A 10519-nucleotide genomic window follows, 5' to 3' on the forward strand; every position below is an offset into this window, starting at 1 on the left:
AAAACGCAATGAAAAACGCGGGAAGTGTTCTACCGGCAGGTCAAAATATGCCTCAAAATTCCGGAAGGAATTATGAGGCAGATTTTTCTACATAAAAACTTCTCCCTTCTGACATGAACTTTTTAACTTCATCTACCTGTCCTCTGCAGTCTGCACGTCCTCCACTCGTCCTGTGTCTGTCCTCCGCTCATCCTATGAGTTCTCCGGCAGTCCTGACTGTACTGTCCAGCCGCCCGAAGTCTTACGTCGCACCGCCCCCTGTCCTCTCCCCTGCCTGAGCGCTCCTCCTACCACCAGCATCGCCGTCCTGTCCTATTCATCTGTGCCAGATTGGCAGTGCAGTGTAGCGGCTATCACCGGGCCCGGGCACCCGCCCCCTCCCTCCCGATTGGTAGTGCAGTGTGGCGGCTATCACCGGGCCCCCGCCCCCTCCCTCCCCTCATGCCTAGTGTTGTGATGCTACTAGGCATGAGGGGGCCCGTGCCGCCAGGCCTGGTACATAAAATGTAATGTGCCTGTCAGGGCGACACGGGCCCCCCCATGCCGCGGGCCCCGTAGCAGCTGCTACGGCTGCTACTGTGGTAGTTACGCCACTGAACGGGCCCCCTTCCCACGCGGGGCCCTTGTGCAGCTGCACCGGCTGCACATGCGGTATGTCCGCCCCTGGGTCGGACGGTACGCAGCTCCCCTTGGTTTCCTCTTCTTATTTACACAATTATTGATCATCTTCAGGAGGACACACGACCGAGTACAAAGTCCGATATTCCCAATAGACTCGGCGCGGTCCTGAGTGACCATAAATAGAGAGGCAAGACTAAGCCCCGTCCACCATTATTATTAATGACACCGCCCGACTGATAAGAAATGATATCCTGCTGCCGAAACCGACAGATGATAAGACTGGGGCCACAGCACAAGGAGATCCCAAAAACCGGGGTGATAATGGTCTAGCGGTATAAGATAACGCTGCCCCACCTGCAGGGACTGGCTGATAACAGGGTGCAAGAGATTGTATTCACCTGTCCTACAGTCATCCTCCCCCAGCCTGACATGTATGATAACAGAGAACAATAGATTGTATTCACCTGTCCTACAGTCATCCTCCCCCAGCCTGACATGTATGATAACAGAGAACAATAGATTGTATTCACCTGTCCTACAGTCATCCTCCCCCAGCCTGACATGTCTGATAACAGAGAACAATAGATTGTATTCACCTGTCCTACAGTCATCTTCTCCCAGCCTGACATGTCTGATAACAGAGAACAATAGATTGTATTCACCTGTCCTACAGTCATCCTCTCCCAGCCTGACATGTCTGATAACAGAGAACTATAGATTGTATTCACCTGTCCTACAGTCATCCTCCCCAGCCTGACATGTCTGATAACAGAGAACAATAGATTGTAATCACCTGTCCTACAGTCATCCTCTCCCAGCCTGACATGTCTGATAACAGAGAACAATAGATTGTAATCACCTGTCCTACAGTCATCCTCCCCCCAGCCTGACATGCCTGATAACAGAGAAGAATAGATTGTATTCACCTGTCCTACAGTCATCCTCCCCCCAGCCTGACATGTCTGATAACAGAGAACAATAGATTGTATTCACCTGTCCTACAGTCATCCTCCCCCCAGCCTGACATGTCTGATAACAGAGAACAATAGATTGTATTCACCTGCCCTACAGTCATCCTCCCCCCAGCCTGACATGTCTGATAACAGAGAACAATAGATTGTACTCACCTGTCCTACAGTCATCCTCTCCCAGCCTGACATGTGTGATAACAGAGAACAATAGATTGTATTCACCTGTCCTACAGTCATCCTCTCCCCAGCCTGACATGTCTGATAACACAGAACAATAGATTGTATTCACCTGTCCTACAGTCATCCTCCCCCAGCCTGACATGTCTGATAACAGAGAACAATAGATTGTATTAACCTGTCCTACAGTCATTCTCTCCCCAGCCTGACATGTCTGATAACAGAGAACAATAGATTGTATTCACCTGTCCTACAGTCATCCTCCCCCAGCCTGCCATGTCTGATAACAGAGAACAATAGATTGTATTCACCTGTCCTACAGTCATCCTCCCCCCGCCTGACATGTCTGATAACACAGAACAATAGATTGTAATCACCTGTCCTACAGTCAACCTCCCCCAGCCTGACATGTCTGATAACAGAGAACAATAGATTGTATTCACCTGTCCTACAGTCATTCTCTCCCAGCCTGACATGTCTGATAACAGAGAACAATAGTTTGTATTCCACCTGTCCTACAGTCATCCTGTCCCCAGCCTAACATGTCTGATAACAGAGAACAATAGATTGTATTCACCTGTCCTACAGTCATCCTCCCCCCAGCCTGACATGTCTGATAACAGAGAACAATAGATTGTATTCACCTGTCCTACAGTCATCTTCCCCAGCCTGACATGTCTGATATCAGAGAACAATAGATTGTATTCACCTGCCCTACAGTCATCCTCCCCCCCAGCCTGACATGTCTGATAACAGAGAACTATAGATTGTATTCACCTGTCCTACAGTCATCCTCACCCCAGCCTGACATGTCTGATAACACAGAACAATAGATTGTAATCACCTGTCCTACAGTCAACCTCCCCCAGCCTGACATGTCTGATAAAAGAGAACAGTAGATTGTATTCACCTGTCCTACAGTCATCCTCCCCCCAGCCTGACATGTCTGATAACAGAGAACAATAGATTGTATTCACCTGTCCTACAGTCATCCTCCCCCCAACCTGACATGTCTGATAACAGAGAACAATAGATTGTATTCACCTGTCCTACAGTCATCCTCACCCCAGCCTTACATGTCTTATAACAGAGAACAATAGATTGTATTCCCCTGTCCTACAGTCATCCTCCCCCAGCCTGACATATCTGATAACAGAGAACAATAGATTATATTCACCTGTCCTACAGTCATCCTCCCCAGCCTGACATGTCTGATAACAGAGAACAATAGATTATATTCACCTGTCCTACAGTCATCCTATCCCCAGCCTGACATGTCTGATAACAGAGAACAATAGATTGTATTCACCTGTCCTACAGTCATCCTCCCCAGCCTTACATGTCTGATAACAGAGAACAATAGATTGTATTCTCCTGTCCTACAGTCATCCTCCCCCCAGCCTGACATGTCTGATAACACAGAACAATAGATTGTAATCACCTGTCCTACAGTCATCGTCCCCCCAGCCTGACATGTCTGATAACAGATAACAATAGATTGTATTCACCTGTCCTACAGTCATCCTCCCCCAGCCTGACATGTCTGATAACAGATAACAATAGATTGTATTCACCTGTCCTACAGTCATCCTCCCCCAGCCTGACATGTCTGATAACAGAGAACAATAGATTGCATTCACCTATCCTACAGTCATCCTCCTCCCAGCCTGACATGTCTGATAACAGAGAACAATAGATTGTATTCACCTGTCCTACAGTCATCCTCCTCCCAGCCTGACATGTCTGATAACAGAGAACAATAGATTGTATTCACCTGTCCTACAGTCATCCTCCCCCAGCCTGACATGTCTGATAACAGAGAACAATAGATTGTAATCACCTGTCCTACAGTCATCCTCCCCCAGCCTGACATGTCTGATAACAGAGAACAATAGATTGTAGTCACCTGTCCTACAGTCATCCTCTCCCCAGCCTTACATGTCTGATAACAGAGAACAATAGATTGTAATCACCTGTCCTACAGTCATCCTCCCCCCAGCCTGACATGTCTGATAACAGAGAACAATAGTTTGTATTCCACCTGTCCTACAGTCATCCTGTCCCCAGCCTAACATGTCTGATAACAGAGAACAGTAGATTGTATTCACCTGTCCTACAGTCATCCTCCCCCAGCCTGACATGTCTGATAACAGAGAACAATAGATTGTATTCACCTGTCCTACAGTCATCCTCCCCCAGCCTGACATGTCTGATAACAGAGAACAATAGATTGTATTCACCTGTCCTACAGTCATCCTCCCCCCAGCCTGACATATCTGATATCAGAGAACAATAGATTGTATTCACCTGTCCTAAAGTCATCCTCCCCAGCCTGACATGTCTGATATCAGAGAACAATAGATTGTATTCACCTGTCCTACAGTCATCCTGCCCCAGCCTGACATGTCTGATAACAGAGAACAATAGATTGTATTCACCTGCCCTACAGTCATCCTCCCCCCCAGACTGACATGTCTGATAACAGAGAACTATAGATTGTATTCACCTGTCCTACAGTCATCCTCACCCCAGCCTGACATGTCTGATAACAGAGAACAATAGATTGTAATCACCTGTCCTACAGTCATCGTCTCCCCAGCCTGACATGTCTGATAACACAGAACAATAGATTGTAATCACCTGTCCTACAGTCAACCTCCCCCAGCCTGACATGTCTGATAACAGAGAACAGTAGATTGTATTCACCTGTCCTACAGTCATCCTCCCCCCAGCCTGACATGTCTGATAACAGAGAACAATAGATTGTATTCACCTGTCCTACAGTCATCCTCCCCCCAGCCTGACATGTCTGATAACAGCTAACAATAGATTGTATTCACCTGTCCTACAGTCATCCTCTCCTCAGCCTTACATGTCTGATAACAGAGAACAATAGATTGTATTCCCCTGTCCTACAGTCATCCTCCCCCAGCCTGACATATCTGATAACAGAGAACAATAGATTATATTCACCTGTCCTACAGTCATCCTCCCCAGCCTGACATGTCTGATAATAGAGAACAATAGATTATATTCACCTGTCCTACAGTCATCCTATCCCCAGCCTGACATGTCTGATAACAGAGAACAATAGATTGTATTCACCTGTCCTACAGTCATCCTCCCCAGCCTTACATGTCTGATAACAGAGAACAATAGATTGTATTCTCCTGTCCTACAGTCATCCTCCCCCCAGCCTGACATGTCTGATAACACAGAACAATAGATTGTAATCACCTGTCCTACAGTCATCGTCCCCCCAGCCTGACATGTCTGATAACAGATAACAATAGATTGTATTCACCTGTCCTACAGTCATCCTCCCCCAGCCTGACATGTCTGATAACAGATAACAATAGATTGTATTCACCTGTCCTACAGTCATCCTCCCCAGCCTGACATGTCTGATAACAGAGAACAATAGATTGCATTCACCTGTCCTGCAGTCATCCTCCTCCCAGCCTGACATGTCTGATAACAGAGAACAATAGATTGTATTCACCTGTCCTACAGTCATCCTCCTCCCAGCCTGACATGTCTGATAACAGAGAACAATAGATTGCAATCACCTGTCCTACAGTCATCCTCCCACAGCCTGACATGTCTGATAACAGAGAACAATAGATTGTAGTCACCTGTCCTACAGTCATCCTCCCCCAGCCTGACATGTCTGATAACAGATAACAATAGATTGTATTCACCTGTCCTACAGTCATCCTCCCCAGCCTGACATGTCTGATAACAGAGAACAATAGATTGCATTCACCTGTCCTACAGTCATCCTCCTCCCAGCCTGACATGTCTGATAACAGAGAACAATAGATTGTATTCACCTGTCCTACAGTCATCCTCCCCCAGCCTGACATGTCTGATAACAGAGAACAATAGATTGCAATCACCTGTCCTACAGTCATCCTCCCACAGCCTGACATGTCTGATAACAGAGAACAATAGATTGTAGTCACCTGTCCTACAGTCATCCTCCCCCAGACCTGACATGTCTGATAACAGAGAACAATAGATTGTAGTCACCTGTCCTACAGTCATCCTCTCCCCAGCCTTACATGTCTGATAACAGAGAACAATAGATTGTAATCACCTGTCCTACAGTCATCCTCCCCCCAGCCTGACATGTCTGATAACAGAGAACAATAGTTTGTATTCCACCTGTCCTACAGTCATCCTCCCCAGCCTGACATGTCTGATAACAGAGAACAATAGATTGTATTCACCTGTCCTACAGTCATCCTCCCCCAGCCTGACATATCTGATATCAGAGAACAATAGATTGTATTTACCTGTCCTACAGTCATCCTCCCCCAGCCTGACATGTCTGATAACAGAGAACAATAGATTGTATTCACCTATCCTACAGTCATCCTCTCCCAGCCTCACATGTCTGATAACAGAGAACAATAGATTGTATTCACCTGTCCTACAGTCATCCTCCCCAGCCTGACATATCTGATATCAGAGAACAATAGATTGTAGTCACCTGTCCTACAGTCATCCTCCCCCAGCCTGACATGGCTGATAACAGAGAACAATAGATTGTAATCACCTGTCCTACAGTCATCCTCTCCCCCAGCCTGACATGGCTGATAACAGAGAAGAATAGATTGTAATCACCTGTCCTACAGTCATCCTCCCCCCAGCCTGACATGGCTGATAACAGAGAACAATAGATTGTAATCACCTGTCCTACAGTCATCCTCTCCCAGCCTGACATGTCTGATAACAGAGAACAATAGATTGTATTCACCTGTCCTACAGTCATCCTCCCCCCAGCCTGACATGGCTGATAACAGAGAACAATAGATTGTAATCACCTGTCCTACAGTCATCCTCCCCCCAGCCTGACATGGCTGATAACAGAGAACAATAGATTGTAATCACCTGTCCTACAATCATCCTCCCCCAGCCTGACATGTCTGATAACAGAGAATAATACCAGGGTTTGTCTTTACAGCCGTTGTAGTAGCAGGGACTTGTTATGGGGGTTCTGCGTGGCGTGAGACTGCGTTGACTTTATATGTGGCGTCTCGGGTCATGTGTTTGTTAGCACCCTATTATCTGAGGGCACGTCGCTCCGCACAGACGCCACTCGGGAGACACCAGGAGAGTAGCGCTCCTGAGTTATTATCATAGATTTATCTAACAGACATTATGATTTGATTTCTCACTATTTGAAGATCTCTGCTTGCTGTCAGTGGATGAGAATATTCATTGTCTACATCCATAGGCTGAAAATCCATCTTGAACTAGTTCTGCTCACAAAGCTGCAGGTTTGTTACAATGTTTCAGTGTAGATAATCCTCTGTGAGGGGACGCTTGCTGCTGCGCTCTGGTTGTCGTGCTGCGGGGGGATCATTCACCTGCTCGTGGCCCTTCCTTCCGTCTCGTCCTCCTAATGTGTATATAAGATCCATGACTCATTTCCTGTTATGTTCTTATTGTGTAGACCCCCCCCCCCTCTGTGACCGTCACCGCTCCGACAAAGGGGCCGCTCCACATAAAGCCATAGTAACCCCCACGTGACGAACTCCACTACCCTCCGACCATTCCCTAGCGCAGAATTACAGGGATTTCCAGATTCATCGTCATATCCCATTCTGGAACTTTCTAATAAACTAATTTTCAAGATCTCTGCTTTTCGTCAGTGAATAAAAACATATTGGTTTACATCTAGACCCGTCCTGACCTAGTCCTGCTCACACAGCTGAAGCGTCGCTACTATAGAAAGCTCTGACCACAATAAGTGGATAATATAAATACAGTAAATAAACGGATGTCAAATCTGATGCCGCTGAGCTCCCCATGCTGGGAGTTGTAGTTATTCCGCAGATGAACGGTTCCAGGTTCGACACCGCTGATAAATCGGAAAGTTCCTGACACTTTGTAACTCCGGAGTTTCGGGTCATTTACAGGATTTATAGATGTTTTCTCTTGTACGACTTTATTGGATGTTCCAGGAAATATGAACACGAAGTTCTCACTCCAGCACAGAAGATTCCCAGCTGCACCCGCGCCAAAGTCTCACTGACAGCGACCTGCGCAGGAGGAGCAGAACAGAGGTCACCAAGAACCCCAGCACAACAATCCATAGCCTCCAACTAGTTATATCTGTGTCTGGGAAAGCTGGGTAACAGCATCTCTGCTGGCTGTCAGTGAAAATTCATGCATTACATTCAGGGGCTGAAAACTTATCTTGACCTAGTCCTGCTAACTCATCAGCTGTTTGTTACAATGTATCCAGTCTAGACAATCCTCCGAGCGGGACATCCAGGACTCCAGACTAATGAAATGACCTGCACTGATACATTGTAACAAATTGTGATCATAGTAGAGAGATGTGTGCTGTTGCTCTGTTCAGCTCCCATTGGATTGTCTACACTGGATACATGGTAACAATCCCTCAGCTGTGAGAAGTACTAGGTGTACAGGTTTTCAGCCTCTCGAAAGTAAATAAGAATGTTTCTCTTAACTGACAGCAAGCAGAGAATTTAAAAATGCTGAGGAATTGGAACACTAAGGCCTCATGCACACGACTGTAGCCATGTGAACGGCCGTGATTTTCGGATCGGCCAGCAGCGGAGTGTCACCCGCGAGCCGCCCGCAAATCGCAGGCCGTAGACATGGACACGGCCATTATTTCGATGAGCCCGGACCGCAGAACACGCCGTGATGTAATGAGACATGTCCGTTCTTTCTGCGGTCCGGGCTCCTGGAAACCACGGTCGTGTGCATGGCCCCATAGGAATGAGTGGAGCCGCAATTATCCCGTGGATTTTCGGGGGAATTGCGGCCGCATAAGCACGTTCATGTTTATCCACCTTTCTATGCCAGTTCTTTTTACACATGGCCCTGAAGTAGAAAAGGGTCCCAAAAGTCGCAAATTGCGTTACAAATACGCCACACTTGCCACGTTTATGAAAAGGGGGCGTGGCTTATCAAAAGGCAGCCAGATACATTTTTTATCATTTACTCCAGAAAACTGGCGCCAATTATAGCGGGAGTCCATGCCAAGTTCTAGCCGGCGCAGCTGTGACTCTGTGGGGCGTAGCGAGGTAGGAGCCGTGGCGGGATATTTCTATATATTACATTATATCGCTGACCCGATCCTCTCACTTTATTTCCCCAACATTTCCTCCTCGTGTCACTGAATTCCCCATCTTATTCCCTACGTGGATGGGATGTCACCTGTCCTCACCTGTCTGCGCTAGTGACGCCCCTCACCCACCTGAAACCCATTTATCTACATGCAGGGCACGCTCTCCACACACGTACTGCGCCATTTGTTCTATTCTGTGCTCTATTCGTGGTTAACCGCCACTTATTTCCTGTCGTGGACACGGCGGAGCAGGTTTATTATTTACAAAAATTTATTCAAATCCCCTAAACATGGAAAGCAGCGGCTCTGGGTCACTTTGAATACATGCGATCGTCACTGGCGGAGTCAGAACAGAGCGATGCTGCCCCCTCGTGGCCAGCACCAGGTAGTGCACCATGAGGCAGCCGCGGGGGATTTATGATCTTTGTACTCAATGTTATTGCTGCAGTGTGGAGCGCTGGGGGTTAATCTGGCTACTGACGACCATGTCACGGTTATTATCACAGATGATTTGGTTGATATGATCGTTCTGCTCGATCATGTGATTGATTCCCATTGGATGATTCAGATACCAGGGAGACGTATGATAGTCACCAGGCGGCCATGTTATTATTGATGAGCTGACAGCGTTGTCGGGTGTGACATGTGACTGTGGCGACACGGCGACAGACGTTATTTATGAGTGACATTCAAGCAGCGGGTGAAGAAAAACATGAAGTCCGGGTTCTCACGAAGCGTAAACGCTGTGGAATTTCCGCAATGGAATTTTGTGTGAAAATCTCGCAGCGTTTACAGTAGCAGCAAAGTGGATGAGATTTAGAAAATCAGAAGCCCGCGCTGCCCAAAAAAAAACGCAGCGAAAACGTTCAGAAATTGACCTGCGGTGCGGAATTTAAATCCATGTCCATTTTATGCTGCGTTTTCGTTGGTTTTCCACCTTCGATTCAATGAGGAAGCAAAACCCTCAACAGAAAGCCAAGTGTTGCGAGCGATTCCACCGCAGAAATCGCAACTCAAATTTTTTTTATAAATAAATATATATAAACTTACCCAGAATTCCCTGCTTCTTCATCCTGTCCGGCCTACTGGGATAACGTTTCATCCCACGTGACCGCTGCACTTCATAGGAGGGACACGTCATGACAACGGTCGGGGACAGTATGAATGTTTCTTTTTTCTAAACTGCTTTCCGCAGCGCAAATTCCGACCGGAAAAAATGCACCACAAAGTAGTGTGGATTATCGGACGGAATGTACTGCGGGTTCCAGGTCGGATATGCTGCGTAATTTTTACGCAGCGTATCTGCCCCTTTGGAACCAGGCCGAAAGGACTTTTCCAGTCCCATAAGAATAATGGCCTATTCTCAGGATAGGCCATCAATATGTGAATAGTCCGTCTGACTCCTGATACCCCCCACCGATCAGCTGTTGTGAAGGTGTGTAGCGTGTAGTGACCGCCCCCTAGTGGTGGCTGCAGACAGCAGAATGTTACCATGCAACTCTATGGGAGCTGTATATATCTGTATGTAGTGACCGCCCCCACTGGTGGCTGCAGGCAGCAGATTATTATCATGTAACTCTATGGGAGCTGTATATATCTGTATGTAGTGAGCTCCCCCTAGTGGTGGCTGCAGGCAGCA

The sequence above is a fragment of the Rhinoderma darwinii genome, chromosome 7 (genome assembly GCF_050947455.1).
Source record: "Rhinoderma darwinii isolate aRhiDar2 chromosome 7, aRhiDar2.hap1, whole genome shotgun sequence".
Classification (NCBI taxonomy): domain Eukaryota; kingdom Metazoa; phylum Chordata; class Amphibia; order Anura; family Rhinodermatidae; genus Rhinoderma; species Rhinoderma darwinii.